This window comes from Triticum dicoccoides, chromosome 4A (assembly GCF_002162155.2).
Source record: "Triticum dicoccoides isolate Atlit2015 ecotype Zavitan chromosome 4A, WEW_v2.0, whole genome shotgun sequence".
NCBI classification, from domain to species: Eukaryota; Viridiplantae; Streptophyta; class Magnoliopsida; order Poales; family Poaceae; genus Triticum; species Triticum dicoccoides.
In genome coordinates this window covers 265,225,825-265,236,367 of record NC_041386.1, presented here as the reverse complement: position 1 = coordinate 265,236,367, position 10,543 = coordinate 265,225,825, and positions in this window count along the sequence as shown.

Here is a 10,543-nt window from a genome sequence, read left to right as displayed (position 1 = left end):
GATGGCCTCCTCCGTCAAGAAGAGGGATATCAAGGCGCTCCGGGAGGCCGGATATCTGGCCAAGGAGATCGCTCACCGACTCCCATCCAAGGGACATATCGTCCCTAATCCAGAGCCCCACGAGAGGGTTTTGTTCCTCACACATTTCGTTCGCGGGTTGGGCTTCCCTCTTCACCCCTTCGTCCGTGGACTGATGTTTTACTACGGTCTATACTTCCATGACCTAGCTCCCAACTTCATCCTCAACATCACGACATTCATTGTCGCGTGCGAGGCCTTTCTCTGCATCCCGCCTCGTTTTGGCCTATGGCTGAAGACCTTCAATGTGAAGCCGAAGGTGGTGAGCTGTCATCAAGCAGAGTGCGGAGGCACCATGGTAGGCAAGATGCCCAATGTTACATGGCCTGAAAGCTCATTTGCAGAGACGGTGAAAGGTGGCAATCAGAGTGGTTCTGTATCACCAAGCCGGGTGACGCCAACTGGGTAACGGCCCCTGAATTCCGATCCGGAATCCCGATGTGGCTCACCTCCTGGCAAGAGAGGGGCCTAACCTAGGGTCCCTCAGACGAGCTGTCTGGGCTCCAAACGTGCGTCTAGAGCATGATAGATAGGGAGAGCAAGATTGTCAATGTAGTCTAGGTCATGCTCATTCGTCGGCTCCTTCCGTGCCAACGCCGGACTTGCTATATGTGGGAGTACGATCCGGCCAAGCACCAGACGCTACTAGAGCTCTTCGGCACAACGCACGAAGAAATCTGGAAAGTGCTCTTCAAGTCCGGCGAGAGGCCACCGCCCACGACCGAAGATCGCGGGCTTAGCTTAAAATGCCAGGCTAACCCAATAAGCTCTTTTAATGTTTTCAAGGCGTACCATTTACTAGCATATTTTGAGAAAAAGCCTAAGCTTTCCTACCCATGTTTTGAGGCCTGGATCAAGATAGCGGAGGGGATTAACTGTCCGGCTCCGCTGCCCGAAGACTAAGAATTCCCATTATTGGTGAAAATGCTTTTTCCCGCACTTTATGAGGTGCTGGAGAAGACGACGAAGAAAGCAGCCAAAGGGGCTGAGGGAGTCCTGGACTAAGGGGTCCTCGGGCGTCCGACTTGTTGTCCATGGGCTAGACTGATGGGCTGTGAAGACATGAAGGCCGAAGACTGCACTGTGTCTGGATTGGATTCTACTTGGCATGGAAGGCAAGCTTAGCGACTGAAGATTCCTTCTTATGTAATCGCCTCCATGTAAACCATAGATCCCCTTGGTGTCTATATAAACCGAAGGGGACAGTCCGAAAACAACACATGTACTCATTACCATATTCATAGGGTAGGGTTCTATGTTTTAGCCATTACGATCTCATGGTAGATCAACTCATGTAATACTCATATTCATCAAGATCAATCAAGAAGGAATTAGGGTATTACCTCCATAGAGAGGGCCCGAACCTGGGTAAACATCGTGTCCCCCGTCTCCTGTTACCATCGATCCTAAACGCATAGTTCGGGACCCCCTACCCGAGATCCGCCGGTTTTGACACTGACATTGGTGCTTTCATTGAGAGTTCCACTGTGCCGTCGACAAAAGGTTCGATGGCCCCTTCAATCGTCAATAAGGACGCTGTCCAAGGAGGGACCTTCCTCCCCGGACAGATCTTCATATCCGACGGCTTCGTACTGCGGGCCAATTCGCTTGGCCATCTGGAGCAGATAGACAGCTACGCCCCTAGCCATCAGGTAAAATTCGGAATGTTGAACTACGTCGTGGATATCCATAAAGACTTCATCTTTGAGGGATTTGAACCCGCGGCGATCGCTCCCCCTCATCCCGATGAACGCGACTTAAATCTGTCATCGGATCAAACCCAGGAGATGGTTCCTGCTGTTGCAACCACCTCAGAGCTGAAGCAGATCGAGCCATCCGAGGCTGCAGAGTCCGCGGCGTTGGAGCCGCACATGGACTCGACGCCCTGCAATATTCGCTTTAACAGAACTTCGGACTCGTCTCTGGCTATAAGTTCCAGACTGTGTACGCCCGTGGACACTGAGCAAGATCAGTTATCGATCTTCGAGTTCAGCGCCGCTGACGTTTTCCAGCACTCGCCTTTAGGTGATGTGCAAAAATCTTTAAAGAATTTGTCCTTGGAGAAGGACCCACTTCATAGCCACCGTCGATGACTTAACCGACGTGCTTGACTATGGCTCCAAAGACATAGACGGTATGGACGACGATGCTGACAAGGAGCAAGGCGAAGACCCTCCATTCACTGGACGTTGGATGGCTACCTATTCATACGACGTGTACATGGTTGATACACCTAAAGGATCTGGCGACAACAAAGAAGAGCCAGATGTGAATAAAACCTCCGAGACACAGTCCAAGAGCCGACGGCCCAAATGCTGCCCCAAGCCCCGCCGCTCAAAGGATGGCAACACTGGCATCGGAGAAAATAGTACTCCGGGAGACGCCGAAAACAATGAAGACCCTATTGGGGCTACATCCGAATAGGAACACGACAGCAGGCAAGACAACCCTGACTAACAGGCCATAGAAGATGACTCGGAGGATGATAATTACTGTCCACCCTCCGAGGAGGAGACAAGCATTGGCAACGAAGACTTCATCGTGCCTGAGGATCCTCTCGAGTAGGAGTGCTTTAAGCTTCAGCTCATAGCCATGGCAAGGAGCCTGAAAAAGAAACAAACACAGCTTCAAGCTGAACAAGACCTGCTCATCGACAGACGGACTGATGTCCTGACAGCTGAGGAATACGCCCTCAACCGCCCAGCAAAGAGCTACCCGAAACACAGACTGCTACCTCAATTCGATGAGGAGGCGCCGGAGCACATATCTCCCTCGTGTAGTGCGGACCGACCACCACGTGGTCAGGACAGGGTGGTTGAACTGCCACCCCGCGGTCGGGATAAAGCGGCAACTCGGGCCGAACAGTAGACCGCCCCACCACCCGGCTAAAATAGGGACGGAAGAGTCCGGAGTCATATGTACGACCTCCGACAAACTCTGGACAGTAGAGCAGGACACACAAGATCGATCTACGGATCGCGAGGACGTGTCGCCAAGCATGACGATGGCTACCTATTTAGACATGACAAACCTAACCACGCTCGGGCCGAATGCCGCAAACGCACTCCATCAGAGCTCAGCCACGATGCAGCCCGATATAGAGGTGCCGCACACCCGCTCTGCTTCACAGATGAATTACTAGATCATGAGTTCCCCGAGGGGTTCAAGCCCATCAATATCGAATCATACGACGACACAACCGATCGTGCAGTATGGATCGAGGATTTCATTCTCCACATCCGCATGGCCCGAGGAGACGACCTCCACACCACCAAATACCTCCCATTAAAGCTCAAAGGACCAGCTCGGCACTAGTTAAATAGCCTGCCTGAGAACTCCATCGGCAGCTGGGAGGACTTGGAAGAGGCTTTCCTCGACAACTTCCAAGGAACTTATGTCCGGCCACCAAATGCCGATGACCTAAGCCACATAGTTCAACAACCCGGAGAATTAGTCAGAAAATTCTGGACTAGGTTCCTAAACAAAAAGAACCAGATCATTGACTGTCCGGATGCCGAGGCCCTAGCAGCCTTCAAACACATCATCCGTGACGAATGGCTAGCACGCCACCTCGGACAAGAAAAGCCGAAGACGATGGCAGCCCTTATGGCACTCATGACCCGCTTTTGCATAGGCGAGGACAACTGGCTGGCTCGTAGCAAAAACACAGCCAGCAAGGCAGGCCCCACCGAGGCGAAGAACAGCACCGGCAAGCTCCAACGCAATAGACACAAATGCAGAAGCAATGGCGACAACACCGAGGACACCACAGGCAATGCTGTATTCAGTGGCTCCAAGTCTGGCCAATGGAAGAAACCCTACAAAAGAAACAACGAAGGACAATCCAGCCTGGACCGCATACTCGACCATCCGTGCCAAATTCACGGCACCCCGGATAAGCAAGCCAATCATACCAACAGGGATTGTTGGGTCTTCAAGTAGGCTGGCAAGTTAAATGCCGAAAACAAAGAAAAGGGATCACAAAGTGAGGACGATGATGAAGAGCCCCGACAGCCAAACACTGGGGATAGAAGAAATCCCCCCCAGTCAAAATGGTGAACATGATATACTCCACGCACATCCCCAGAAAGTAGCGGAAATGAGCACTCAGGGAGCTCTACACGGTAGAGCCAGTCGCCTCAAAGTTCAATCCATGGTCGTCATTTCCGATCACCTTCGATCAACGAGATCATCTGACTAGTATCCGCCATGGCGGTTCGGCCGCACTGCTCCTTGACCCAATCATCGACGAATTCCACCTAACATGAGTCGTGATGGATGGCGGAAGCAGCCTCAACTTCTTGTACCAGGATACAGTACAAAAGATAGGCATTAACCCTCACGAATCAAACCAACAAAGACTACCTTTAAAGGAGTCATAGCAGGTGTAGAGGCCCGCTGTACGGGCTCAATCACACTGGAGGTGGCCTTCGGTTCTCCGGATAACTTCCGAAGCGAAGATTTAATCTTCGATATCGTCCCATTCCACAACGGCTACCACACACTGCTCGGACAAACTGTGTTTGCTAGATTTAATGCAGTGCCACACTATGCTTATCTCCAGCTCAAGATGCCCGGTCCACGTGGCGTCATAACAGTCAATGCAATACGGAATGCTCCCTCCGAACAGAGGAGCAAACCGCCGCCCTAGTAGCAGAAGTACAGAGGGGCCTTCTCAAGCAGCATTATAATCCAGCTGACGAGCCCCTGGACACCATCAAGAGGGTCCGGACTACACTACAACAGGATAGCGCGGCTGCTAAAAATCTCGACTAGCAATTCGGCCTCCGTTGTAGCCCCAATGAGGTAGTGGCATTCGTACCATGCGTACACAATTATGCACTCAAAATTCCATGGACATCGATGGAGGCACGAGATAACCCGGGGTCTACAATTCGGCGAGACCGATCCCGGACACATACTTTTACTTCTTTTTCTTGTTTCAGGCACCTTTTTCCGTGGGCCTGATGACAAGTCCTTTAGAACGACTGAAATACAACAGAGGAAAGCAACATAGGTGTGTAGGGTAACCTTTATACGTTCTCTTGACAGTATTCATACTTATTTCTCAGGACCAGCACGCTGTGCCCTATTGATTCCGACACGTTAAATGGCCAGATACTTCTCGCACCATCTGTACAAGATATGCCTTGTCGTATCCATCCAGTTATAATAAAAATGGTTCATGGCCCAATTTCTGTGGTTTTCGCTTCTTACTTCGTTTAATTTCGATCTGCCTATTTGCTGTATCGACACTCTTTTACGTTTCATATTCGCTAGGGACTACCTGTCGCCCCACAATACGGCAACATAGTCCGAACAATTCTTACATAGAAGTTCGGCACCCCGAATTTAGCTTTATATGCATTGGCTCCGAATCATGTCTTTGGTCAATAGTTGGGTTGCCCGGCTCCTGTGCTTGCTACCCTACGTTCCGCTCCATCGGGTAGGGTAGTAAAGGGAGAACTACTGCGATTGTGCCCTGGCTTTGACCAAACGAGCACCTCAGTAGAGAAAGCCGAAAACTGACTGTCATGATATGGCGAGAGCCGGTCAACTACTCGAGGGTTACAAATTGTTGGAGATTTTTTCCGCGTTACGCAAGAGATCGACACTTCCCGATCAGATGATGACAGTACTCTGGCTTAAACCAGGGGTTGCGCCCATGCTTTATTATAAAACTCCTATGCCTAAGTGAGGGCGTTAAAGCCATAAAGTCTGATTGCCTTGTTTGTTGCGCTAAACAACTCCTTCAAGGACCATGTAATTGGATCAAGAATGTTTAAATTCCATCCCGAACACCTCCGCGCTATCTACATGAGGGCAGAAGCCGACTACTGGCCAACCCTCAGCTTACACACGAGACGGCCGTACAGGAGGAAACAATTCAAAGCATGATAAAATTACTTTACAAAAACTGGCTTTGTTCCCATAATACAAGACAAAGGCACCATGAATACATTTATTCAAATACAATGTCCTGCGAACATTGCACCGCTACCAGTCGAGACCCTTCTATGACATCCTCGAAATATCGCTTAGGTGTGCGGTGCTCCTTGCCGTCCGGCGGCCCGCTGGCGACTTCAGCAACATTCATCTTCGCCCACCACATCTTGCACCGATCGAACTCCATATGGGCACCTTCAATACATATAGAGCGCTTGATAACATCCAGCTGAGGACACTCGTTCACCATTCGCCTCACAAGTCCGAAGTAGGTGCTAGGCATAGCTTCGGCTGGCCACAACCGGATTATCAAATCCTTAATGGCTTGTTTGGCCACCCTATGCAGCTCCACCAGCTATTTCAGCTGATCGGTGAAGGACACGGGATGCTCTGGTGCCGCATACTGCGACGAGAAGAGCCTCTCCGAAGAACCCCCTCCTTCGGCTCGATAGAACTCCACGGTGTTTGATACACTGTGTGGCAAATCCGCAAAAGCCCATGGGGAACTCTGAACCTGGGTTAGTAAAAGGTATTGCTTCTCCGCATACTTGCTTTGCATCTTAAATGCCTTACCTGCCGTGATCTTCTTGGCCTCCTGGATCTCCTGGAGGGCGGCCTGGGCCTCATTCCGTGCGGTCTCCATGCTCTGACGAGCCTTGGCGAGTTCAATCCCTCGAACCGACGCATCATGCTCCAAGGCCTCGCATTTTTTCACCGCATCCTGAAGCTCCTGGTGGACTTCTTTAACCCGGGCCTTTAGCTTCTTACGGGCGGCTTGCTGCTGGACAGCCTGCTCCTCGGCATCGCACAGGGCCTTCCTCAGGGCCTCGACCTCGATTGCGGCTTCTGCACATATCACAATACCGCTGTCAATAAACAGCGCTTATCCTTTCCCGAACATATAGCAAGTCGTTCCTCACCTTGCTTCTCCTGGAGCCGAACCTTAACGTCGCCAAGCTTGTTCTCGGTCCGCTCCAGCCTCCGCTTCAGCCAAGAGACCTCAGCAGTGTGCAAGGTCGCGGCCAACAAGGACGCCTGCTTATTGATACATATTCAGTCAGCCTCCTTTAATTAAGGATTGATCCCCTGTCCGGTTCTCCTCGCTGAACACCGAACAGCGACTCAGGGGCTACGGACTATACAGTGTTTTTCTCTTTCTTACCTCGAAACCTGTTAATAGGCTGTCGTAGGCTTCATTTAGTCCGCTCTTGGCGAATTGAACCTTCTCGATCACCGCACCCATAAGGATACAGTGCTCGTCCACGACGGAGGCGCTTCGTAGCGCCCCCATCAGGTCGTCTAGCGCTCTTGGACGGACAGGAGCTACCGGTGGAGGCGATGCACCCCCTCCTTCAAAGGGGACTGCTTGCCCGACTCCGGAGCCATATGGGTCTCCGGAATCATATTCGGCTGAGGGCCGAACTGGACACGGCCCTCTTTGCCAGTCTCCATGGGGATTGGCTCCCCCATGTGTCCGGCCGTGGAGGTCCTGCCTTGTGGCGCCTCCCGGACAACCTCCTGGGCTCCTCCCTTTGGAGCGGTCCTCCGGGATAACACTTCGGTGTCGTCCCTGGCCCCGGGGGAGTAAGCAGGCGGTGGCGACATGCTCGCCATATCCGACGGAGCCAACGAACCTCCAGATGAGGATCGCTGGATAAGGTCACGGGCCGGACTGCAATAGTGTGGATTAACCATGTTAGAATAATAAAAAGAAAGGGCTGGATGTGCGCATAAATAAGCCATGTCACTTACGATGCGGCCTAGGGCCTCGTACGGGGGCAACGTTCCGGACTACTATCGACGTCCCACGCGGTGTTAACCGCTGGGGCGCCCTTCCCCTTTTTGGGCGCTTTCGCCTCCAGATGTGCCGAGGCCACCCTCTTCTTCTTCTTCTCCTCGGGAGGAGGGTTGTTTTCCTCCTCCTCCTCCTCTTCCTCGTCATTGTCCTCAGGGACAGAGGAATGGGCCACTCTTGGCCCCCTTAGCCTTCTTCTTGGCCTTCTTCTCCGACGCCGTATATGGCGCCGACACCAGCATCTTCGCCAGGCGCGGGCTGACTGGTTCTTCGGGCAATGGAGACGCACACTGGATCCACATCACCCCCTCCACCCAGTCCTGAGGAAGCAATACTAAGATCTCAGACATGATCCCCTAAACATTTAAGTTAGGAATATGTCAAAAGTAACATACCTCGCTGGCGGGGTGTTTACAATTGTGACCACTGTGTGAGTCCATGGCCGGTGGCTTCTCGTTGCCCTTAAAAAGCAACTTCCAGTCCCCTTCGTGACAATACTCGAAGAGCCTTTTCAGGGTCTGGTGCTTCTTCGAATTAAACTCCCATAAAGGGCGGCTTCGGCACTGGCACGCAAGAATCCAGCGGCTTCAACGAGCTTGACGTCCTTGGTCACCATGCTTTGAACGCGCGTCTGCAGCGCTATCAGCTCATTAGGTGAACACCAGTTCGGACTCTTCTCGACCCAAGAGGTGAGTCGCATGGGGGCACTGGAGCGGAATTCGGTAGCTGCGGCCCAGGTGGTGCCGTGAGGTTCTATGATGTAGAACCACTGCTTCTTCCATTCCTTTACTATCTCCACAAAGGTGCCTTTGGGCCAGGAGACGTTGGATAGCTTTCTCACCATGGCCCCTCCGCACTCCGCGTGCTAACCATCCACCACCTTCGGCTTCACGTTGAAGACTTTGAACCACAACCCGAAGTGGGGATGGATGCATAGGAAGGCCTCGCACACGATGATAAACGCCGAGATGTTGAGGAAGGAATTCGGGGACATATCGTGGAAATCTATCCCGTAATAGTACATCAGCCCACGGACGAAAGGGTGGAGTGGAAACCCTAGCCCGCGAATGAAATGGGGGATGAATACTACCCTCTCTGTGGGCTCCGGCGTGGGGATGACTTGTACCTCGGCTAGCAGACGATGGGTGATCTCCTTCGCCAAATATCCAGCCGCTCGAAGCTTAGTAATGTCCTTCTCCTTGACGGAGGAGACCTTCCACTTGCCCTGACCACCAGATCCGGACATGGTTGCTTGAGTGGAAAGGAGATGAGAACTTGGGCGCTGGAGCTTGAGATTGGAAAGGCGGAGACAGAGAGAGCGTGAGGCAAGGAAGAGGGAATCCTTATCCCCTTATAAAGGCAGTGAATATTAAACGCCTCCTCACCCGCCTTAGGATTCGCCTGTTCCCTAGGGCAGTATAAATGACGCAGTTGAGTTACCCATGCCCGCATTAATGATAATCCCGCAATAAGGGGAAACGATCTCTGTTTCAACAAGACCTGCCAATAGAAACCAAGTCTTGAACCATAGAATGGATGAAGAAAAAAGGTTCGAAATTATAACCGGATAGACGCGATGTCGTGTTGGGAAAAAGCTATCAACAGATTAGATTCGTGCAAATATTAAATTCTCTTTGCGGTTGTGTATGGTGTGCGTAACAGGTCAGGATAAGATCATTGCATCCGAAGACTATCTTGGAGTTCGGAGAAAGGGGAACCCGCTTTACAATGCCGAAGACAATCAGCACGCCGGACTCCTCGTCATTGAAAGCTAGGTTCAGGCGCAACTGAGGGAGTCCTCGACTAAGGGGTCCTCGGGCGTCCAGCATGTTATCCATGGGCAAGACTGATGGGTTGTGAAGAAATGAAGGCCGAAGACTGCACCGTGTCTGGATTGGACTCTACTTGGCGTGGAAGTCAAGCTTGGCGACCGAAGATTCCTTCTTATGTAACCGACTCCACATAAACCCTAGATCCCCTTGGTGTCTATATAAACCGAACGGGATAGTCCAGAAACAACACATGTACTCATTACCATATTCATAGGCTACGCTTCTAGGGCTTAGCCATTACGATCTCATGGTAGATCAACTCTTATAATACTCATATTCATCAAGATCAATCAAGCAGGAAGTAGGGTATTACCTCCATAGAGAGGGCCCGAACCTGGGTAAACATCGTGTCCCCCGTCTCCTATTACCATCGATCCTAGACGCACAGTTCGGGACCCCCTACCCGAGATCCGCCGGTTTTGACACTGACAGGGGCCAAAAAGGGCCCTCACCAAAAAGGCCCTCCGGACGTGACGTCTGAAGACGAGACTTCCTCTTTGTCCGCTGACGATGACGATGAAGAGAAAGAGGAAAGCGACTCCCCACCTGAAGTGGGGAGGAAGAAGAGAGCGGCGCTTTTAGATCCAGAGGCGAAAGCGCCTAAGAGGGTTAGAGGCTCCCTCACGGATAACTCCGTGTGGGATGTTGATAGCAGTCCGGAGCAACCTCGCCGGACCAAGCCTCGGGCCGCCTCGTAAGTACTAGAATTCGAAAACTTTTGGCCTTCTCGGTTCGTAATATTTATATACCTTAAACCTTGTTATTGCAGTCCACCACGCGATGGCTCCCCGTGATCCTCGACAGAGGGGTCACTAGACTCAAAGGAGATGGCTAGCATGTCTTCGCCACCCGCTCATTCCGTCTCTCCCAAGGGTGACGACGAGGTGGTGTC